Genomic DNA, 25,010 nt, shown 5'->3' with positions numbered 1-25,010 from the left:
CTCAGCACCTTCCACAAAACCATGAAAACCATCTTATTCACATAAGATGCCTAGCACCAGTCGAATACATCTCATTTGTTCCTAATGCATAAACTGTACTGTAATGACCAACTGTACCAACCAAAATGTCAGCTCTATGCTTTGTCGATTGCATAATGTACCACTGAATGACTCTATGCCTGTAACTAAGCTCTTGCAAGTAACAGCGCCTCAATGCCCATGGGTTACTTGCGCGCTATATACATTTAAATAAATGAATCCACATTTCAGAGTTTCGATATTGCTATGCAGCTCTCCTAGCTGGATGCCCGAGGGCTTTGGCGCTTTATAGACACATACATAGATCTTACTGCACGGCAAGCCCTCTTTCAGACCACATCCGATGAGGTGCTTGCATGGTCCAGACGAAGTTTTGTCACATGACATGCACACTTGTTTGCGTGGAATAAGAAAAACCCTTGGAGATTTCATTTTTTCACTATGTGTTCCTCCACTCTAAGGGATTTCTTATTTATGCCATTTGCTGGCAGTCTGAGCTGAGCAATGTGAAATTGCGCTCAAACAGCAAGTTGTATGATTCATTAGGAATTTGAGTTAAGTCGCATTCCTTTGAAATAGTGCGGTTTTGATGACTCACTGACTTGCAGCTTTCTGCTATGTGATAAATCTTACTCGTGTTGCAAGAAATAAATCACCTACATATACTAGTTTTGCAGCGTGTTATCTTGCTTTGCAGTTATTCCTTGGGCATAACCCCGAAATCTAGTTCCTTTCTCTGCCAATTACTTGTTTTTCGGTGAATGTTTAAAAATGGTCTGAGTCTGCAACTCTCCCTCTCTCCCTCCCCCCCCTCTCTCTCCCCCTCTCCCTCTCCTCTCCCTCTCCCTCCCTCTATGACCTGTCCAACTTCTTCAGGATGTGCAGATCTCTTGTCACATCATATTGAATATCCAGCTGCAAAACGATTGTTCCTGGTAAGTACCTTTTCTTGTGAATTGTAAGTCTGTTATAATTGTACATGTTAGGAAGAGTTTGAGGCAGTATCTGTTCCCTCCCCCCTTATCGCCAACTTTTGAGGTGGCTGGGCTCAAATGGACTTTAAAGTACTGCGGGCCCGTTATCTGACTGCTCTTGTTTGGAAGCAAAATTGATGTTGATGGCTGGAGAATTGATCATAAGCACTGGCATTGCTCTGAGCAAGCTCCAGACCATCGATTTTCAGCTTGCCAAGCGGTTACAGAAGGGGACAGATCAAATGCAAATCGGGCTTGATCCCACCCTAAAAGGGTCAGTCTAGCCCAAACTGCTTAGGTCATCGCCCTTCTTCAGGAGTCCACAGGAAATCCCAGACATGTTTAAACCTTCTTGGGCATCATCTGCGAGGTTCAGCTTGGGTCTGTACGCACAGCAGGCTTGGCACTCGCTTTTGGCCACTTCTCGCTAGAATTACTGTTTTCCTCTTGTTTGTGCATCCTTGGATTAGTAGAGGGGATGAGAGCTACCTTGTTTGATGAAGTGGTGGTGTTTTTCTGTCCTGGTTTTATCTGTGAATTAACCCCCCCCTCCTCGATAAGTTATTCAAGTCTCCTCCATCTTCACTCTTAGGTCTTTTTCAACCACGCCTCCTGCCTACCTAAGTAGGTGACAATCAACTGTTTTAATGCTCTTGCCGTTGCCTCCTGTGCAGTCTTCTTTCTGCTTTTATCACATGGGTGTGGTCTGGTTATTATTTCTGGCCATGTTATTTCGTCATTTTTTTTGTTTTATTTTCCTGAAGTAGAAATAATTGCGGCGGAAACGACCATAGTCGATTTCGCAGCAAATCGGTTTTTAATTCTGTAAAACATAAATCCATGTTGCATAAGCAGCTGTAGACAAAACCCCCACCACTCCCTACTTTTCGCGGCCGCTGCTTCTCCTATCCCCTGCAGCGTCAGTTCCGTCCCCCTTACGGTGGTCCAAGCTTTCTTTTTCGATTGCTTGTTGCTTTATTTTTTTTTGTTTTTTTATTTTTTTTTTTTGCTCCCACGCTTCCAATGTCAAGGAATATTCTGCAACCCTCGCGCCTCATGTTTTGGCATTTTGGGCTTAGATTTTTGAGTAGTGGCCCAATTCGGCCAAATCGCCCACACTATTTTTTTTTTTTTCTTTTTCCCCCAAATCTTTTGGGTGTTTCCGTTATTTCTGTGATGCACTAGCCAGCAATTCTTCTAAGTTAACCCATTATGTACCCAAGCAGGTTCCCTTCTTGACGTGTGTGGTCATCCAGCCCAAGATGAATATCCAGCCCATCTGGTTTGTTGTGGGCTTTTAGAAGGGAAGTGATCATGTGCTCCATTCCTCCCTACTGCCTGCCCATCTGGCCCCACTGCCATTCCAGGTGTTGTGCCTTTCATGAGATTGTCATCTCCTTTCTGCCCTTGACACATGGGATAGTTAATCATGCATACCACCTGTTCTCTTTGTTGATGACATGCTGGGAGAATATATGTAATGTGGTTGGTAGGACATGCAGATCAAACTTTACCAATTAAAACTTCTCCTTTTGAAACATTTGGACTTCCATTGGTCAAATCTCATTCCATCCTCCTCTTAAACAACCAAGAGCCGCAAATGTTGATTGTCTGACATGCATACCAGCTGGACCCCCAGGGCTGTTTTTGACAGGGTCAATTTGATCCCATCTCCCATTCGGATACGTGATGCAAGTAAGTCGCCCACTCAGCCTGAAGCTGACCCACTCCCCCACATTAAATGCTCGAAAAAAGACTAGACAAATGCAGCCGTAAGTAACTTAACCTACCCTCCTACCTTCATTTGCATTGTGCAGAGAGTAAATCCATCCATAATCTTAGTTTATCATAATCAATGGAACGTCTGGAATCCACACAATGCTACTCTTATTCTCCCCACCCTCTCATGGCCATCTTAACATAGTGTAGTGCTGTTGATGCTGTTGCTGCTGTCCAACTTGTCCAACCTAGAAATCACTTAACTGTCTCTAGGGGGTTGGGGATGTGGGGGGATGGGGGGGCTGTGTTTGTTGGGACTTCTCCCATACCAGTGACCTGTACGGTTGTTCTCTAATACCTTTTGCAGTGCCTCACCCCGCGCCAACCCCCGGTGTCCGTGCATGGTCAATGAGCTTGTTTAAATCTTCCCAAGCATTCTGGAAGGGTGGTCATCTGCTTGTTTGCTGCAGCTGCCAGTTTCCTCAGTCTTGCCCACTGAAAATGGGAGCGCCTTCAGTCGAGCAGTTCCTCACCCCGGCATGTCTACCTCTTGTATCTGTGTGAGATGTAAGGAGTATTGCTGTCCATTCCTTGAGTAAGCGGTGCACCATTGGGCATGATGCTTTTCTTTTGATAATTACATGCACCCCAACCTGATTACCTATTGGGCCTCTTTTTGGGTGATTTAGTTCCTGACCCTGACCTGACTAATGAAACACTTCAAGCATAACTTGCTGAGTTTGTCTCCTCAGTTGATTTCCATCACAAGGCGTGCCTGGGGTGACCCCCGGCTGTTGTTCTTGTAGGGCCCAGTCCACACATTTGCTAAATAGCTGGAATAATGCGCAGGTAACCGAACACCCCATGACCATACATTGGTTGCAGTGGCAATGACTTTAGCATGTGAAACCCAGGTGGTGGAAGCGGCCGGGTGGCTTGGTAGCAGTCTAAATACTGGCTCTGTCAATTAGCCATCGGTGTCCTTTTCCCTGCCAACTTGGCCGTTCTATCTGTGTCTTCAAAAGAGGAATATGACACTGGACATATACAATACTCAAGCCAGTCAAGTGCATGACAAACATTTTGTTTGGAAAATATCAGCCATATCCATTGTGCAAGTCAAGTTATTAGCAATAGAATTATCGGATTTACTAGGAGTCAAGGCTTATAACATACGTATAATATATATAGAGAATGTTGAACTGGAAGAAAACAAGTCAATGACTTAATAGGGCTAACATTAATTTATTTTGCATATTTGAGAGCTTTCGTGGAATGTCTACACTTCCTCAGGCAGAGATGAAATGGAGCATTTGAAAAACATTACAGTTTACATAGCCCCTCCTGCAAGGGGGGTCGGGGTGTGTGTGTGTGTGTCTGTCTGTCTCTGTCTGTCTGTCTGTCTGTCTGTGTCTCTCTCTCTCTCTCTACGGTAGCAGCCCTGTAGTTATGGTTAAGTTGCTCAACTCCTAGAAAGAGCACTTTTTGGTGGCTTATAACTTTGGGGCCGTTTGACGAATTCTCACCAAACCTAGCAGAAAAGGTATATGGCCACCTCGGAATGATTTTGCGTAGTTTGGTGCGTTTTTGTCCCGGGGGGGGCAAAGTTATAGGGGCTGGGACCCCCACCCCCCAACATTTTTTAAATCCTCAGACACAATGGAAAAAAGATTTGCTCATGCCTACAGCCCAAACCGCTGGACGGATTTGCACCAAACTTGCGCGAGGAGCAGCGGCCTGGTTCCGAAAGCGTGCTTTTGAAAATTTGTTGTAAATCCGTCTCATCGTGTTTTTTTTTTTTTTTTTAAATGGTCAAAAAGTAGGTTAAAATAAATTAGTGATATCTGAATCCGGTCCGCGGACTCCTTTCCTGATTCGCAGTCTGCGGATGCCTCTGGACCAATCGGAGAACAGGGTGATGTTTGCAGACATCATTCGCGCCCACTGATTGGTCAATTAAAACATGAGGTGTGTCAACTTTTGAAACTGACGCCATATTGGATTCGCGAACTATGTCTGTAGTCTGCAGACATCACGGTAAAAACATATTAAACACAACATTGCACTTGTCAAACTAATGAAACAATCTCTTGGAGGTAAGGGGTGATGGGGATGGGATATGGCCATACAAAGCCAAAAAATCAGGCCTTTTTTTTTGTTCTTCTACGAAGTCCTCAAACATCTCAGATGTTCAGGGACATCCATGCATACGTCTGCATTATAGGGTCAATGAAACTGCATGACATTTTGCAATATTATTTTAGACCTGACCCTGAATAGGTCTGCAGTTTGGTGCCGTTTCGCCAAGAGGGGGCACAATTAGATGGGGGAGGGTGGCGAGGCCCAAAATATTTGAAAGGCTTATAAATTTGGTGCCATTTGACAAATCTGCACACAAGTTTGCAAAATTATTTTGGACCCGGATTTGAATGTTTTATGCAAAATTTGGTGGGATTTTGTCAAGCGGGGGCAAACTTAGAGGGGGAGTCACAGCGTTTTTAGACGGCTTATAACTTTGTTGCTGTTTGATGAATCCGCACAGACGTTTTCAGAAATATTATAGACCAATCTTGAATATTTGTGCAAAGTCTCAATGGTTTTTGCCAAGGGCAGGCGAAGTTATATCACTATTTTTTGTATGCACGTTTTGACACTTTACAAAAAATTGACGGATTTGCAGCAAACTCGTGCAAGGAGCATTGGCAAGGACCCGAAAGCATGATTTTGAAAATGTCAGTGTTTTATTGTTTGAAAAGGGTCATAATGTAGGTACTCAAAAACGGCGATATACCTTTTGGTGACTGAGGTAAAGCCTGTGGCCATGGGCAGTGAGCAAATTATCTGGCTCATGGCCAAAGGCCATGACCCGTTCAATCTGACTACTGGCCATGACCACGATGGAGCAATTTGCTGGACATGGCCACCAGGTACTGGCTATGTGTTAACTTTTTTCGAACTCGGGCTAGATTTGAAGGGGAAAACAAATTCTGCTCTTGGCTGCAGCCCGAAGTGCTGGACAGGATTGCAGCAAACATTCGCGAGGAGTATCGGCAAGGACCTCAATGCGTGCTTTTACAAATTTCTCCTGTGGTTTACTTTTTCTAAAGTGTTAAATTGATAGCGAAAAAATTGTGATATAACTTTGGTGCCTGGGCAATGGGGCCTGGCCATGAGCAAGGACAAATGTGTACTCTGATTTGCTTATTGGGGTGTGCGGCATGGCCGAAGTCCTAGGTTTGAATGGGAAAAATGTTCTGCTTGCAGCTACAGCCTCTTAGTGCTGGACGGGAATGCAGCAAACGTGCGCGAGGAGCATCAGCAAGGACCCGAAAGCATACTTTAGAAGAAGTAAAACGCAGGACAGATTTGCAAAAGTGTCAAAAAGTAAGTACTACAAAATAGTGAGATAACTTTGCTGCCTGGGCAGTGGGTCTGGCCCACGGCAAGAACAAATGTCTTCTCTTATTTGCCTATTGGGAATGCATCCTGGCCGAAGCCCATGCCCATTGGATTGTGGAGACTGGTCAGGACTGTAAGCCGTGAGTACTGGCCATTGGTCACATTATGAGGGTTTAGTGGACACTGAACTAGAATGCAGGGTAGGTGCAGTGGATAACTGGGGTGGTTTGATGGGGCTGCAGTCATGTCGAGCCTCATGCCCCATGTAATTCAACCATGACTTGTATCCCTAGCATGCGCTGCTGATCACGACACACATCAATATGCGTTGCAAAAAATGGTCTGCAGTTCCTTCATATATGTTATGAGGAATTACTAATAATGTATATACAGTGATATAACATCACAAACCATTTCCACTCATAAAACCTTTGAAATTAAGTGAAAAAAGCTTGTTAAGGTTACAAGTAAAACGAAAACCCCCCAGAAATTAACCAGTTATGGTAAACTAAACAACCATAACTCGTGCCACCACCGTGTACTACTAAGACTAACACCCAGGACATCAAAGATGTTCTCACAAATGCAATTGAAGACATCGCATATCTAGGCCACTTGTTTTTGTTCGGTTTTACTTGTAACAATAACGTCCCTTTAACAACGTTTTTTCACTGAATTTCATAGGTTTATATAACAAACCATAACGTCCCTTTTTTAACAACGTTCTTTTTTTAGGACTGGTTTGTTAAAACCGCCACCTACACTAGTGAGCTTTTCTTCCGTCTTAATTTTCCCTATAATTACTACTTGCATGTCCACTGGTGAGTTAAGGGTTGTGCTACTCGGCTGATAGCAATGCCTTGATATGAAATGTGGACATCTTGGGGGGGAGGGGGGGCGGGGGGCGCGGCGCGGCGCAAAGGAGGTGGAAAGCTCTACAGTAGCATGTTAGCAGTGCCTCTGCCATGGTAAACATTTATGTTAATAGAGGATGGTGCCTGGTCATCTGCCTTTCCCTTCAGTTCTGGGCTAAGGCTGCTTGTGGCCTTGTGTTCTTGTGTTGTCGCCCATCCCCGTAGGTTTTAGCTCACAGCTTCCCTATATGAGCCTTGACACATTTGCTTCATTCATACATGTGCCTCCATCTCTTACCTAATGGATCTATCCCCTGATCGTTCTTCTAGGAGGTTGTCTCGCCCTTCTGCGGTTTAGATAAACCTGGGCTCGACTGACCCACAAATATGTACTTTTCCTTATTGTAGTGCTGTGGTCTTTCTCTGGAGTGAAAGGATTCTTTACCTGTGCTGTCCTTGGTTCTCCCACTGCCACCATTTTGAGGATGTGGCCAGAGATTACCCCATTACAAGACATGTTTGGCAACGCCTGCATTTTTGTATTTAAAATCATGGTCGTACTGCGACAAACCTTCATCGCAGTAGTTTACATAGGTATTGTGAGTATGCTGTTCAGAGGCCCACAATGCTAGAGTGCAATGCTTCTAGATATTTTTCCTCATTGTCTGTTTGAATGCAGGCGTACAGCAGACTGGTTTTTAATGATGGTCTTATGCTTCTTGAAATTCGACTGACCTTCTCCTTTTCAGATGTTTGTGTGAAGTTGAGCTCCTCCTGTTCTAGGGCTAATAATCAAAATATATACACATTCGTTATTCTGTATTCTTTTCTTTGTGCAGGGTGATATATGGCCTTTGTAACGCGTCTGTACACAAGTGTTTCTTGGCGTGACAAGACAAGGAGGGGGAAACAAAAAGGGGTGACAAAAACAATCATCTTACTAGGCCTTGTGTCTTTCTGATCACGCAAGAGCAGAGCAGAGAAGAGGGGGAGGGGAGAAGTGCAGAGGATGGAGAAGTGCAGGACAAAGGAGAAATCCAGAGTGCAGCCAATGGGTGGCAAGTGCCGGTACTCATAAGTGCAGCCTATGGGTGGCGAATAAGTGCAAGTGTAGGGTTACAGATACAGGCCTCAGTTACAGGGGGATCCAAGAGGCAGTGCAGGATTCGGGCCCAGGGACCTGGCCCCGAATTCAGAGGGTGACCAGGTGACCAGTGCATGGATAAGGCAGGTGATCATCAAGGGAGAGAAAGAGTGGTCTTTTTGCGGAACCGCAGATGGTTCTCAAGTTTCACAGATGCAGGGAGGCTGTTCCAGAGGGAGCCACCAGCCCAAGAAAGATATCTGCCCCAACTCTTTGCTTGGAAAAGTGACTGACCCTCAGGGAGGTGGTGGAGCGGAAAGCTTGAGAAGGCAGATATTTAGAAAGAGAGAGTTGGGGGTATTGTAGTTCCAGGCCCCAGAAAGTCTTATGGACAATGCAAAGGGTCTTGAACTTGATCCTTGCTGCCAATGGGAGCTAGTGAAGGGATTTCAGAGCTGGAAAGATACGATCCATGGGCTTGAGGCCAAGGACAAGTCTTGCAGTCCTGTTCTGGGTGAGTTTAAGGGGACAGAGTAGAGGCAGGAAGATTTAGAAAGGGGCTGTTGCAGTAGTCAGCCTACAGAGGATCAGAGCTCTGGAGACGGTGAGTTTCTTGGGGAAAGTGTGGAAGGGAAGGATACCTCTGAGGAGGTGCAGCTGGTAGTTTGACTTCTTAGAGACATTAGAGATGTGAGGACAGTGTTGAGTCTGATGACCCCAAGGTTCTTAGCCTTACAGGTAGGAGCAGGAAGAGGCCCGAGGGTGGGCGGAGCGTGAGAGGAAAGGAGGGAGCTGGTGTTCCGATGAGGAGGATTTCTGCTTTATTGGCATTAAGGCAGAGATAATTGGCGGCAAACCACTCCTGAATTGCAGAAAGACAGTCAGGAATGAGAGGAGGAGTAGAGGCGGGTGAGGGGAGCCTGAAGGAGAGCCGAGTCATCTGCACACAACTGAAAATTGGAGCAAAGGGCGGCTATGCGGTGGGCAAGAGGTGCCAGGTATTGTTGAACAGCCAGGGAAAAAAGTTAGGCCACTGGGGAACACCACAGGTAGAAAGAGATATAGAAGATAGGAAGGTTGATGGACCATACTAATTGTGTTGGCTTTCGTGAGCATAGGGGTGAGACCTGACACTGACCTACCATATGCTTGCAGGTACATGTTTTGTCCAGAGGTGTATTATTAGGAAGTACATCATTAGGTGCCAGTAGCTTTAACAGGTGTTGCTCATAGTCCGGGGCCAATCAAATTTACTTTAGGAAGTTCTGCATTTTCCCTAGTTACCCTACAGTGTAAAACAAATTTGTTATTGCAATAATTAACATTTTCACTTTGTCTGCTGGACACTGCAATTCTCAGACCCTCAAACCTGTAAAATATAGCATAAATATACCTTTTGTTGGATTGCTAATTATTGCCTTGATGCTGCTTTGTGGCATCAAGCACCTGGGACGTCTCAAACTCAGCAGGGTATCGCGAGTTTAGAGCCTGGCTTTGCCTTTTTCTTGTAAATTTTGTTAAATGTTTTCGTGTTTTTGCAACCTCCTACCCAGCCATTTAGGTGGGTGATCTTTTATTGTCATTTTGCTCTAGGTTCTTGTGTTAGGACTTCTTTCTGATTCTTCAGTTAAGCCAACTCCCTCTCCAGTGATGTTGGATATGGCTGTGAGATGCCTTCTAGTGCTGGAGAAAGCCATAGAGGTTTCTTCTGCATTTCTGGTTGTTCCGCCATGGTGACCTGGGACATGCAATCAGTTGCATGAAGGCTTACCATTGATCTTGCCAGTAGGATTAGTTGACCCCGATCAAGGTCCACATTCTCAGCCAATGCAGTTTCTATTGAGAATCCGGAAAAACTCTGAAAACTTACAGCTCTTTCAACTGCACCCTAACTGGGCTCCAAACTCTTTAGTACAACTTAGTGAGAAAAGCCACTGCCAAGCTCCCCGCTCATTAACTTCAGCCGAAAATATCGCTCCTTTCTTCAAGGGCCCTCCAAATTAGTGAGAGATGGTGGAGACAACCCAGTTGAGCTCCTTCCTCGTATTTATTTTCTTCTTTGTTAAAGAGCGTGCTGCATAGCGGGGAACCGGCATTGAATGAGCATGGGACATATTCCAAGAGTGGGCAGAAGGGCAGCATTTCACTCTAATTTCCATATGCGAGAGGCCTTATCCGATCCGCGCATTTGCTTTTGAGAGTCTGACCTGTGAACATCTTGAGTGAATGGGATGGTCCACTCTGTTTTTGTAGCAGCTCTTCATTTGGATTGCAATGCTTGCGGTGTAGGAAATGACCCTGCTCGCTCAGAGTGCAGGGGCTTAATGCTGCTGAGCCAACACTGCTCACGTAGTAAGCTCCTTAGTGAAGATGTTTGTGGCTCTGCCAACTTCTGCAGGGCTTTGGGTGGCTCTCCCACCACAGCGACTGGTTAAGCCGGGCTCCTGAGCAGTGCAGGACTAAGATCCTCTCCTTTCTTCGCTAGTGACGTGTACACTGGGTTGATGGTGAAGATCTTGCTGCCTGGATCAGAGGAACTGGAGGGCTTGTACCTCGATAGAGTCCAGGAGGTTGCAGAATGGCAGCTGCTGACTGATCTGCATGACTCATTGCTGAGGACCATTCTATGCTCTTCCTCATCTGGTGGTGATCTTCGGGGGCTCTAGAGACGACCTCAACTGGCTAAATGAAGAACAGGCTAGGTAGCAGTGGGCAGGTCCCCCAGGAGAAACAAAGAAAGGAAAAGAAAGGACACTCCAAGGCAAACTCTGCTCTGCCAGAATTTCATGAATTGCTGGTGCCACTTGAGTTTGTATTACTCCATTTTAAGGTAGCGTGCTGTCCTTATTGGGTAGCATTTTCCTTTTTTAAAAGGGGCCAGAGCAACTCTCTGGCCTGCGCTGTTGCTAGAGCCGTTGTGCAATTTTTTAGTTTGGCGCTAAATGGACACTTCATTTGCGGGTTTGTGTGCCCTCCATTGTTCAAGCCCCAGTTCCTGTGCAGTAAGGGGGTACCATTCCCCTAATTTTTGGCATCAGCTCAGGTTAACCTTCTGGTTACAAATGTTTACTGATGGTAAAATAATTTGTTTTATTCAGATCGTTATCAAAGTCATTTTTAGTTAATTAAAACACATGTAAACATTTATGGTAATCTAATTTGATTATGGATATTTTAATGTAAACACAATGTTAGTAAAAATTAAAGAAATTGGTAAATATTATTTGATTATTTATACTAGGAAACACAAGTTTATCTGATGTATACAAAATTGACAGGCAACAGAAACCATAAAAATATTCTGCAGTAAACACAGTATTAAATCCCAAATATCAGAAAAATATATCAGAAGGAAATTACCACACCAATCCAGACAAAATTTCGATGCTATTCAAAAGGATGTATACCTACCTCCTAGTGAGTACAAAATATAACTGAATTAATAGAATCAAATAATTGTACACTTGAGTGAGTAATGAGTGACATAACAAATGTTTTAGCAAACCTGTATTCCTCATCACCAAATACTAATCAGTGTTGCACTTTGTATGAACAGCATTTTTAATATGAACAAATATAATAATTGTTCTCTGAGTAATCTCTTCACATTTGCGGTATATAGTATCTCACCTACACATGGGGTTCTCAAAAGTATTCTGAATAGAGGCTAGCTCTCAATCGAGCACATGATGCGCAATACCTCCCTTCACTATTTGGAACTTTGTTTCATACCGTAGAGATATATAGCTGGAACAAAATACAATGACACTGTTTTTAAAAATTTGGTAACGGAATCTAATGCAGTACCTATGTTTTCTATATAATGTTGAAATCTAGTAGACCCGTAATTGTCATACTACAATATTTTGGATATTTCTTTTTTTTAATACAATTTTGAAGCGGAATGTTACTTTTAGCTGAAAAAATATAAAATATATATTTTGATTATATCTTTAATGGTGGCACAAAACTTTAGGGCTTCATTTGTCAAGACAATATCTAACAACATAAATCACATTACATATGAAAGGTTGTAATTGTAAACTGCTACATTGCAGTTTTTTAATTGAATCTGGGCATACATAAGTGGAACAAAAAACTGTACTTAATTTACTTGAAGCTTAACTGGCTGTATATGAAATGTTAAGTATGCCAGTTTAACTACTAGATGCCTTGAGTGGAATATCGGAATTGCTTACCAGTACGTCACTTTAGTTGGTATTAAATAAGGCGCTGCTAAAGAGGGGCAGAATACTGCGTTTATTTGGAATCCACTACCCGGGATGCTCTATATTTTTTATTTATTTTATTAAACATGATGAATGGATCTGAACTATAACGTTCCGTGAGCACTAGTTGTGCAGCACCATTTTGGAGGCGTTATTCAGGTGCCAGTGTGCACAGATTTTATTTAAAAAAAAAATATTTTTATAGAAAAATGCTCTTTAAAATTTTACATTAATACGTACAGGACAGGGAAGGACAATTTCATAAACCAAAGCAACTTAAGAATGTGCATGTGATTTGACCATAATGGAACGCCCTTTGGCAAGAAAGAATAATAGACTGAAAACCTGGAACAATAAGATTGAAACCATACATGTTGGGGCTAGAGAGGTGGTAAAATGGGGGGGGGGACAAAACAAAGTTACTCAAGGTTGTAGGGTTTGTTAATAATATATAAAACCTAATGTCCGCTGAAACTGTAATGTGATGTTTGATGATGTCCCTGTATACATTGAGATGTCAATTATAGATACAATACTGTTGGTAATGTGACTGGAAGTTGCGGTCATGAGTGAAAAATTAAATCTTTTTAAAAAAATGAAATTGATATTAATAAGCATTGGTGTTGGATTTATATTTTATGATCCCACGTTCTAATTTAAAGTATGCTATGAAAGTTATTACTAAACAGATAGGAGAAATAAATGGTAATACAAAAATATTTTTAAACCATGGAGCTTTTCTTTGTAAACCGCTGCAGTAACTAATAGATGTCTATACCACTATTATGTCTGATCTGAAGTTAGCAGTTAACACCAACACATCGGCAGCAATGGCCTGCTCTTCAGGGGAGTGCAAGAACATCAAAATTTGCAATATGTTAAGCACCGGTGTCATTATCCCAAGAGTGTCCAAATTTGACTATTTGGGTATTTGCTTTACTGAGGATTGGAGTGGGCTAACTTCTATCCAGAGGCAGAGCGCCAAAATGAGTCACTGGGTGGTATCTCTCGTTTTGTGAATGTGTCAAGGCCAGCCAATCAACCTCATTATTGAAGTCTACAAAGCACAAACTAAAGCTGCAACTAATTATGGTGCAGATTTGTGGGACAACGAAAAAATATCAAGTACTGAGGTAATTGAAAATAATGTTTTGAAGAAATGTCTGCGATGCTCTGCCCCAAATTTTGCAGTGCATATAGAACTGGGCATTAGCCATATCGGGGATGATTGGCACATGGCACCCCTACTACATTGTTCTCCATATGGTCAAACACGAGAGCCACTCTCACAGTATTATCCTTTTGGAGCAGGATCCCATGGCTGAACTTCATCTCAAGGTGCATATCAGAGATGAACACACAACGTTTGCAATGTCGTGTTGTCCCACTACCATTAGCTGACATCAATAAGTACAAGAGGATGTTCCGCACATTAATTCTGAACGGCCGGGAAACATCTGGGCTCTTAGTGACCTGGCCTCTAATAGGAAACGTACCAATTACACAATTGGATGTAATCCAACCGTATTTTCTGTACAGTAATAAAAACTCAGATCGCTGGGCACTGACCCGAGCCCATTTTAATCTTCTGTGGCTTAGAGATGCCACAAAGAACTGGCCAGACCCTGAGCAGTATATGGTTTACCCTGGTTGCAGGGCAGGAAAAGAAGATTTGTTGCACTAAGTTACTTTGTCCATTTTACCATGATGTCAGAAAAACGACAATTCTCCCATTATTGAGGGAAGCTAACTTTAACCAATGTTGACTGGCTATGTACTTTTTATTATCTGCCGGACCCACTGCTGTGGCATGGGGGTGTTCGGAATTTGTAAGAAAATCAATCAACAAGAGGAAGCATTTACTAAACGGCCATTTTAACCTGCATATTGTTATCTAATGATGTTATTTAATGGTTCAGTTCATTTTAATCGTCACACTGACTAAATTGTGATGGATTTTATGATATGTTTCTGTTGTGGTTTATGGATTTTCTAAAAATCAGAATAAACTTTGAATGATGGTAAACCGATATCCACAATAGGGTAACAAATGTTTAAAACCTGCTTCTCAATGCAACGGCTACTCCAACGCATTGAAGACCTTCTATCGTTAAAATATAAACAAGTGAACGAATTAAGGATGGTTTGGATTTTTCTTCCATGATGTAACAAATTGTCAAGTTTAGCCCAAATCCCATGTCCTGCTTGCCGACAGTTGTGATGAAGAGAATGTTGCTATTATTGATATATGATTTTACATATAACTAGCAGTGTGTGATATATGGCTAACAGGGCAATCGAACTGGTGAAGGCCCACTATGCAGGAGTTCTTTCTATAATTGGATTGCTGCTCTTAAGTGCAGTTGCAACGAGACGCTGAATTGACAACCCACCAGATCAATTTCTCTGTGTTTTCTCCACATAATACCCAACTAAAGGAGCATTAAGATTTTTGCAATGGTAACGTGATCCATATTCTCAAATTCTAATATTCACTGCTCTGGTGGTCTGACCAATGTATATTCAGCCACATGGTCACACAGTACCGTACACGATGCCCTTGCTTTTGAAATTGGTCATGACTTTCAGTATCCACTTCAGTTGCCCATTTGGAAACAAATCACTTTCTTAGTAAATGTACAGGCAACACGGATACCACATGGAAGATTAACTGTAAAGTGACCTAAATTCCATAATGTCTCTGTATCTCTTGCCTTAGTGTTTAGTAATGACCAATTTGTTCTTACCTCTTTAGTGTAAACATTCAGACATACTTAATTGCACCAATGACTAATATTTTTGGATTCTTTTTTTTTGTAATGCTAAATGTACTGAAGCTGAATGTTACATAAAGCATTCTATCCTTTGTATTACAATGTTCTCTTGGTGTTGGTAACATCACAAGTGGTGTCTTTCTTGCACATTTAATAGGGTGTTCAAATATATTTGTGGGTTTAAATGGCTGACCCGTTTTAGAGGCTGCATATGGCAGCTGACGCCAAAGCCAATCTAATCTCCCTCAATAGCCAGGGCGAACAGCCGGGGAGACCACGGCACCCCTGGCGCGTCCCGCGCTCAAGCGGTATCGACCGTGTTTGGCCATTCACCCTCAACCTGGCAGTCGGGTCTTTATATAACAAGGATATCATAGAAATGAACAGGTCTCCCAGTCCCAACCTACGCAGAACCGTGAACAAAAACGGCCACTCGATGGAATCAAATGCCTTGGTGGCGTCTAATAAGGCCGCTATCGCCAGTTCGCTGCCTGGTAGTGCCTCCATCAGACTGAACATTCTGCGCAGCCTGAACAATGTCGACCGCCCTGGGATAAATCCCACTTGGTCAGCCCTGACCATGGTCGTCCTCAGCGGCGCCAATCTAACTGCCAGTACCTTGGCCAGTATTTTATTAATATTAATGAGCAAGATCGGCCGATATGAGGAGCATCCCTCGGCCGGTTTACCAGGTTTTAACGGTACAAGGACCACAGCTTCTCTAAGGGACTCTGGGAGTCGGCCCTCGGCGACTGCCTGCTGATAAACTTGCAGTAAGTACGGCGCTAGTTTGGTCATGTAAGTTTTATAAAACTCGGCTGTGAAGCCGTCTGGGCCACGGGCCTTCCCACCTGGTAACGACCTGATAGCCTCAACCACCTCTTCCAAGTTTAATGGTCTATTCAACCACTCCCGTTGCCCATCCGATCACCAATATAAACCCACATCCTCCAGGGATGCTTCTATGTCCTCCTTTGTGGCCTGCTACTGGGCGGAGTACAAATGGCTATAAAACATTTGAAATTCTAGGACGAGTTTCTCGTCTTCAAACTGCTCCTCCCCGTCTTCATCAGTAAATATGGTTATTCTATCTTCCTGCCCATTCATTCTAGTTGCTTTAGCGAGTGACCTACCCGGGGCCTGTCCTTCCCCATATGGCGAGGGGCCACACTGTCCCACAAATATTTCACCTCCCTCTGAGCGAGAGCATGAAACTCCTGGAGTCTCTGCATGATTTTCCCCTGTTGCATTTTGGTCGGCACAGGGGCCCCTAACTGCAAGATACGAATCTCCTTTTCTTTCTCAGCCAACTCCTTCCGTATCCGTCTAAGAATTCCCACTTCCTTAGCTATACACACCCCCCCCCTAATCACACATTTGAATCCCTCCCCAGGGTGCCCACCAAGGTCACCGACCCCCTCATTAACCTCAAAGTAAGAATCAATAGCGGCCGACAGTTCCTCTCTAAAGACTGCGTCTGATAATCCCTCACTCTTAAATATTCAGGAAGGCCTCAAATCCCCCCGGCGCCCCCTCGAGCAGATAGTCAGCAGAACGGGAGCGTAATCCGAGAGAGTACGCACCATTATCTCCACCCTAGTGGTGAGCCCCAGAAGCGTATGGGATACCAAAAAATAATCTAGGTGTGCAGCCGAATTATGTGGAGCTGAGTGGAGTGTGTATTGGCCCAGCACCGGGTTCCTCACTCTCCATACAACCTCCATTCCCCACACCACTAGCATTCCCCATATCCGATCGGAGCTTCTAACGCCCAGGCGCGGGGCACTGCCCTGCCCACAAAATCTCCCCTTCAGGGATGTCCCCCAATTGCCTCTCAATCCACTGCAGAGAGTCCCTCGTATCTTGATTAGGCCCGTAGTAGCATATCGGCGTATATAACTTTCCCTGGATTATCCCCTGCACTATCAATGCCCTGCCGGCTTTGACTTCAGAACCCGGGTCAACCGAAGCCCAACTGTACTATTCGGGATGGCCACCCCCCTAGAATATTAGGATTAAGATGAGAAGTACCTATGGCACCCCAACTCTTACCGAATCTGGACTCTGTGTCCGCCGTTAAGTGGGTCTCCTGAAGGCTTCCCACCCGATGACGTCTCGGGTATTGCAGAACTTTCCGGCATTTGGGTGAGTTATTAAGACCTCTGATGTTCCAGGTCATGAGGTTCAGTGTCGAAGGATGTTCTAACAAAAGCGCTTAAGGCATCCTGCACCTCCATATATTCCAGTGTCGCCCGTACCGCTGTACCACCACCCCTACCAACAACCCCCCAACTTGTCGGTGTCTTGTCCCCCCCTTCTGCCCCTCTATCCCACCCTCCCCAGAGTGACCAAGCCCCCCCTCACCTCCTCGAGATACCCCAACCTTCCAATGCAGTAACAACCCAAGGCAAAAAAGAAAAAATAAATCAAGCTCTCGCTTGGGGGTAAATTAGGAGCTGACCCTCCTTGCACACCCAAGTTTAGCGTATCCCAAACTATCCACTCCAGTAGATAACGCCACCAGGGTACTGCGCTTTTGCCATGGACCCAGAGGCATATCATGTATCGTCACCCCGAGAGACCGGAGATCGTGGCAACATATCTAGAAAGGAGCTAGCCTCTGTTGAAAAAGATTGGTTTGCCTTTTATGCTCCACTCTGTTAGGCCGGAAACAGCATAGCGTATTTCATGCCCTTCTCTCTAAATCTCTTCTTGATGGCAATAAATTTCCTTCTGGACGCCTGCACCTTATCGGAGAAGTCGGGGGGAGGGGCTGGATTGTGTCATCTTCGTAGCAGACTGTGCCTTTCTCCCTTGCCTTGCGGTGGACCATGTCCCTGTCCCTATAGTTTCGCAGACAGGCAATTAATGGGCGGGGCGGAGCCCCGGTACAGGTCTTCTGCTTCTAAACAAAACTTTATTAATGTACAGGATGGTGTAACGCCTAACTAACCCTATGCTATGGTGGGATTTTCCCTGCCTAAAGAAATCTAAGGAAAGTCTGTGTCCACGAGTCCAACTCGGATGTCTGTCTGTGTCAAACCCTATGCTTGTCGTCACAACTACAACAAAATCTAGTGGGGGAAATGTTCTCAACCAAATATGTGTTCAAGTTCAATATAGTTCAAGTGTAACTTCTTTTCTAGGAGGTTTGATCACGTTTTGAAGTTACCTTCTGTAAGTTCAGTGCTATCACAGTTTGCATCAAAAGGTGGTCTTGGGGCTCCCTTCCCCAAGTTCAAATGTAATCAAGTTCACACAACGCTGACTGTGATCTTGGGGACGACCTTCCCCAAGATAAACACTATTCATTTCTTTGGTTCTCAGGGTTCCCTTCCCCAAGACTTATACTGAGCAGTTGACTTGTTTCCTCTGTTCATAAAAGAATACACGGTCCACTTGACCCGTTCTTTGGTTTGCTTCCCCAAAGACACACACTTATTTGCTGCTTTTCCAATATTTAGTGGTTTCTGCTCTAGACGCAGCTGTCGGACAACATGGTCCATCCACTAAAGGTCACGCAACCAGCAACCACATGCCTTGTCTGTGATTTGACTCTTGATATTGGCAATGTCATTGTTTAGGACATTTCTTGGTCTAAACGCAGCTGTCGGACCACACAGTGCATCCATCAGAGGTCACGTAACCATACGTTTTCCCAAAGCTGTTGTGGAGTAATATTCAAGACAACTCTTCAATTTCCTTATTTGTCTTGCACATTATTCTTGCAGTGTTTTTCTGGCAGTGGGTTACTTGATAAACTTGATTGTCCCAGAATGTTTATGCAGACTTTAGCATTTCATAATCTGATCAAGTAACAACTCTTTTCATTCAGTTCTTTATTATTGCAGCATTCACTTGGTTTCAATCAAACTACGACTTTCATGTCATCCAATATTCAGTAAGTGTAATGTTGCACTGTATTTCTCAGGATAACACCTTTCATACGCTTTGGTTTTCGTTAAATGTAGTTTTAAGTTGTGCCGACTTGAATAACACCTATTGATTTAGTTTGGTATTCAATAAGTTCAGTTTTAAGTTGTGTGTGTTAAGTCACCTGTCATTTAGTTCGGTTTTCAAGAAATGCTATTTTGCATTTCTTCTGTATACTGTTACCAATTCCATGGTCCTGTGGAGCACCGGAGATTCCTAGTGTCTCCCGACACTTACTGGGTCTCTGCAGTGCCGTTCGGTGGCTTCTCCTCAAGCCGGAAAGTCAACTCGCCTGTTCGCTGGGTGCTCAATTCTGCACATGCTGGCCTTCGTGCTGTAAGCATTCCCTCACAAGGGTTCCCAGTTCTGCACAGTCAACCTCGGCAAAACTCGTGTGATCTCTGTCGGCATGTTGGCTTCTCTCTCCTCAGCACGGCAACTTCTTGGTTCGTTTTCCCTTCTGCGACAGCATCAATTGTGCTTCTGATGTCCATATATTTATACTTTTTTCTACCACTAACAGGCTGCAGGTGAAACGAGGTGTACTCAATTGCCTGACCCTGAGTTGAATGCTGGATATTGGATCTCTGTATACTTCATTTTCTCAGACGAAATCTCTAGTACATCAGTACACCACTCAATGAACATATCTCATTCCTTGTATTTGGCAGGAAGCCACCTCCTTGCACCAGAGAGTCTGGAGCATGCCATCTCTGAATTAGTCGGGTAAACTTCCTTTGGTTCCCACTTCTAATTGCATTGACTCAAACTTCCTTTGTGTCCTTAATGTGTACTCATTCCGATAAACAGAAGTCTGGTACAGTTTGTCTCCAGATAGTGTTCTCTGGCTGGAGATGGTATTAGTTTGTGTCGTATCGTAGGAACACAAGAGCCTATTTTTTTTTCTTCATTTTTTTCCCCACTTTGTGTGTGCGACTAATTCCATACCTTCTATAAGAACATAATTGTGGCATCTTTTGAGCACCCTTTTGGGAGCCCTGAACTTCCACTGTGTCGTTATTAAATGCCAGGTTAATTTTCACAAACGTTCCCAGATGTCGTTGTACACTGGTTTGTGTTTCAGATCTAGTTTTATGCTGGTCTTGATTTCTTTTGACGCTCCATAATCTGTCCCGTTAGGTTGCCGGACAAAGGAGGACAATCTGGTCTGAGGATCGAATGTGCCCTGACCTTTCATGAGCTGAAATGGGGGCATTCCTGTGCTTGTGTGAAGCAGTGTGGCCACAGCTTCCATAACTGTCGATTGGATCTTTGCAATAAACTGTCCTTCTAGTAACCCTTTCTGCTTGGTTATTATTCAGAGCTGCCTTATCCCTTTCTAGGAAGTAATTACACACGCGGGGGTATATTGAAGGAGGGATAGTGGCGCTAACATGATGTTTGTTGCTCTAATTGATAATGGTGATACTGCAGCATTGGTACTAGACTAGCACCTATACCCTGTAATGCCAAATGATAATTCCACAGAGAGTTTAGTTCCCCTATGCGCTTGTATCTAGAATACCTTCAAAAACTACCCGTACCCAGTGGAGTAACTTTGCTGAAAATGTCGGGGGTGGGAGGGGGGGAACATGACATCTGAGGAAAAGGTCCCCCAGCCAAATGAATGGAGACAAAATGCTGTGCCATGAAAGTTGGGGGGGCAAACACCCCTGTCCCCCCCCTAAAATTACACCCATGCCAGTACCACACAAAGGTTCTGTAGACTGACATGAGAACACTCCTCAATTGTTGAAAATCAATGATCATGTGGGTCGCTGTTCCGAGTCGCTTATCACTTGATGTGCTTTGCACTGGGAAATAAACTGCACTGAGATTGGCCACGTGGGGCCGTCTTACCCCAGAGCAGACCTGGAGGTGTGGCAGGATTTTGCATACTGCAGCATAGTTGGACCTTCTGTGTGCTCTCCCCACCTGTTGCCTCATCCTGGCATGGTGCAGTGTGTTGCGGTGCAGATGTCTTAGTTACTTACCTGTAACTGTATTTCTCCAGCATTGGTATCTTTTATAAATTCAGATGCTTGAATATTCCCTGTCGTGAGACTGGGAATCCTCAGTGATAAAATAATTATTAAAAATGTTTTAATATACACACATTGCTACAGAGCAATGCATGTACATAGCCCATTATGGCCTATGAGCCATTCTATTGTGTAGTCCCTCCACCTCACTTTGGTCCTTTATGGCCCCAACCAATGAGGTGGCAGGGCTTAAGCTCTGCCCTCGGCAGCCATCTTCATATTTTGAACTGTAGAGACCACAGTATGATGGATGCTGAACATAGGAGCAACCTCTCGGGGGAGGCGGGCGGGCGCATGTGAATCTATGAAAGATACCAATGCTGGAGAAATAGTTACAGGTAAGTAACTAAGACTTCTCCAGCATTGGATCTTTCATAGATTCAAATGCTTGAATAGAATACCAAGCAGTTAAAACATGCCACCATCATATACATATATGCATAAATACAGAAAAAACATATTTCTGATCAAAACATTACAATGCAACAACATAATGGTTACATACTCTGGGAAAGGTGGGAAAAGGAGGCTGGCCAGGCAGTAATGTTTCGCGAACGTGTGCAGAGTGCTCCAGTTGGCGGTTCTGCATATGTCCTTCAAGGCCACCCCTGCGTGGAATGCTGTTGACGCCGCCCTCCCTCTGGTGGAGTGCGCTGAGGGTGGTCTAGTTAGAGGGTCGCCTTTCATCTGATGGCAGTGGGTGATGCAGGACGAAACCCAACGTGCCAGACTTTGTTTAGAGATATGCTGTCCCTTGGTACGGCCAGAGAAAGCAATGAACAGTCAGTTTGAGGAGCGGAACTCCTTGGTTCTCTGCAAGTAAAACTTCAAAACTCTTGCAACGTCCAGAGAATGTAATGTTCTTTCTGCTTCAGAAGCGTGATTCTGGAACAAAGTTGGTAAAACAATGCGCTCATTGAGTATCATTTCTGACAGCACCTTGGGGAGGAACTTAGGATGTGATCTTAAGATGACGCGGTCCTTGTGGAACAAAGTAAACGGAGGTTCAGACGACAAAGCTTGCAACTCACTGATCCTTCTGGCTGATGTGATGGCTATCAAAAAGGCTGTTTTCCAAGACAAGAACTTCACGTCGCATCTGTGTATGGGTCTGAAGGGAGGTTCCATGAGGGCTGTCAAGACGGTGGTCAGGCTCCAGTTCGGGAATGGCGTGGGCATAGGAGGATAAGTACGCATCAGCCCTTTCAGAAAGACTTTAACTTTAACTGCCGGCAAAGAGAGCAAGGATTGCATCCCCAGAGTTGTTGTGTACGCCGCTATGGCTGACAGATGGAGCTTGATGGAGGACAATGAAAGCCCTGTTTTAGCTAGGCACAATAAGTAGGGTAGAACTTGGTCAACCCAAACAGTGAGAGGTTTGATGGCAGATCTCTCGCACCACTTGGAAAATCGAGTCCACTTCCTCGTGTCGACAGGGCTCTCGCGGCCCAGATGATATCCCAACATTCTGATGGTAGCTTAAGATTCATCAGTTTACGCTGCTCAGGAACCATGCCTTGAGAGATAGGCTCCTCGGGTCGTGGTGGAGGACCTTGCGGTTCTGTTGCGTCAACAGATATTTATGTGCCTTGAGGCGAATCGGGGGCCGTCGGGATAGATGCTTCAGAGTCGAGTACCAGACATTGTCGCGCACAATCCGGCGCAATTAGGATCATTGAACAATTCTGTTCCTTCAGCCTGCGTAGTACCCTCATAATGAGAGGAATGGGGGGAAAGGCATAGAGGAACTTTCCCGTCCAAGCCACTGAGAAAGCGTCTCCCAGTGATTGATACTCCGGGTACCTCGAGGTGAACCTTCGGCACTTCTTGTTGTACTTGGTGGCAAAACGGTTGATCTGCGGATGGCCCCATAAGGCAAAAATCAGTTGGGTTTCCTTTTCGTCCAGCTCCCACTCGTGAGACGACTTGTATTCCCTGCTTAGCTTGTCCGCTAGGTCATTGTCCACTCCTGGAAGATGCTTTGCCTTGATCTGCACTCCGTGGTGCAAGGCCCATGCCCATAGCTGTTGGGCTTCTTGTGACAGGATCTATGACCTCGTGCCTCCCTGCTTGTTTGTGTAGTGCATGGAGGTCGTGTTGTCTGTCTGGACTGGAAGTACCTGTCCAGCTACCACCGGCAGGAAAGCCTTCAGCGCCCAATTTACGGCCCTGAGCTGTAACACATTGATGTGGAGTTGGGACTCTTGTGCCGACCCAGTGCCCTTGGTTTGGAGGTGCACAAAGTGAGCGCCCTAGCCTGATAATGATGCGTCCGTCCTCAGCAGAAGGGTCGATGTTGGTGCTTGAAACTGCATCCCTTGTAGAAGATTTCACAAAACATTCGACCATCGAAGAGCCTTGTGTAACGTCGATGGAATCTGGATGACGTCCTCCCAACATCCGACAGCTTGTTTCCATTGGTGGTCCAGGGCCTCCTGAACCGGTCTCATGCAAAGCCTGCAATTTGGTATGAGGAATATGCACAAGGACATCATGCCCAGAAGGGATTTGTAAGAGTGTACAGGCTCTCGCTCTCGCTCTCTCTCTCTCTCTCTCGTAGAATCACTGCCACCCTTTCTGCTGATGGTATCGAACTCGGCGCCCAGGAAGAGAGCTGTCTTGCTGGGAACGGGTCAGGACTTCATGTTTATGGAGAAACCTAACTCTTTTAGGAGGTTGATGGTCCTTAAAACTGCTGATCAAGCCCTTGCGGCGTAACCTGCTTTTATCAACCAGTCTTCCAAGTATGGGAAGACTTCCGTTCCTGTCCTCCTGAGTTTTGCAGCTACTGGTGCCAAGCATTTTTCGAAAACACTTGGTGCCGATTTCAGCCCGAACGGGAGCACTCGAAACTGAAAATGAAGCTCTCCCACTGTGAACCTGAGGAACTGCCTGTGAGCTGAATGGATCGGTATATGGAAGTATGCGTCCTCCAAGTCTAAAGTGGCCAAGAAGTCGTGCTTGTAACCACAGAAGCACTCCTTGCAATGCTACTGTTCTGCGTTATATATATTTAAGTGCCCTGAGGTCCAAGATGGCTCTCCATAGACCGTATTTCTTCTTGATGAGGAAGAAGCAGGAGGCAGGGACGGAGGTTGGTCTATAAATTCTAAAGTGTGACCCTCTCGGATCACCTGCAACACCCATTTGTCCGATGTAATTGACTGACATCATTGGAAGAACTGTTTTACCCCCCCCACCGGGGTGTGACGTTGAGGGGAAAGAATCGGATTGTCAGTTTTGTTTGGTTTGTGACTTCCCCTGGGCGGAGCCACGCCTGCCTCTATGGGAGTATCTGTTGGCGGATTGATACTTGCTTTCTTGATACGTGCTACCTTGCGCCTTCTGACCATAAGAGGGGCAGCCGTACCCTCTGTACTTAGAAGATGAACCTCTAAAGTGGTGAAAGGACTGACGGTCCTTGTCCTTCAAAGAACTGATGGCTCGGGCTGTGTCCGTGTCTGACTTAATTCCCTTCAGGTGGTCGTTTATTTTCTTTCCGAACAGTTCTTGTCCATCAAAGGGCATGCCCAATATCTGCGCTTGGACTTCAGGCCTGAAATTGGTAGCCTTCATCCAGGCGTGTCTTCTGAGTACTGTGCCATGGGCCATCTGTCTGAAGCCTGATTCGGCCACATCAACCGCTGCGTCGCTCATATGATCCGAGGTTGCTTCACCATCGGCGATTATCGATCTAGCCTCTTCCTGGAGCTCTGGTGGTAACTGCTTAGCCAATTTGGACATGCAGAGCCAAAGCTCGCGATCAAATCTCGCAGTCATGGCCAGCGCATTACCCACTCTGATGGTAAGTGACGCCGAAGCTGATGCCTTCCTGCCCATGGCTTCTAGCTTACGTCCGTCCTTGTCCGGTGGTGCTGACAGCAGCAAAGTGGAATTGGCAAGCTTCTCCCTAGCTGCAACTGTGCTAACCGAGTCCGTTTTTTTGTATGACCTCTCAGACAA

General features: G+C 44.9%; 1 protein-coding gene across 6 annotated transcripts in view; it reads left to right on the top strand.

Moving 5' to 3' along the window:
- MAP2K5 (mitogen-activated protein kinase kinase 5) overlaps positions 1–25,010 on the top strand; it is a 1,998,137-nt gene that overhangs the window by 57,361 nt on the left and 1,915,766 nt on the right. The window contains exon 3 of one of the 6 annotated variants that reach the window (XM_069625127.1): positions 916–974. The exons of the other annotated variants lie outside the window; for them this stretch is intronic. The gene's annotated coding sequence lies outside the window, so the exon portion shown is untranslated. The remainder of the gene's footprint in view (positions 1–915; positions 975–25,010) is intronic. 6 annotated transcript variants of the gene reach the window in all.

The sequence above is a fragment of the Ambystoma mexicanum genome, chromosome 11 (assembly GCF_040938575.1).
Source record: "Ambystoma mexicanum isolate Mex_15411 chromosome 11, UKY_AmexF1_1, whole genome shotgun sequence".
NCBI lineage: Eukaryota > Metazoa > Chordata > Amphibia > Caudata > Ambystomatidae > Ambystoma > Ambystoma mexicanum.
The sequence above is the reverse complement of the archived record's forward strand: the minus strand, read 5'-3'. Positions and strand labels throughout refer to the sequence as shown.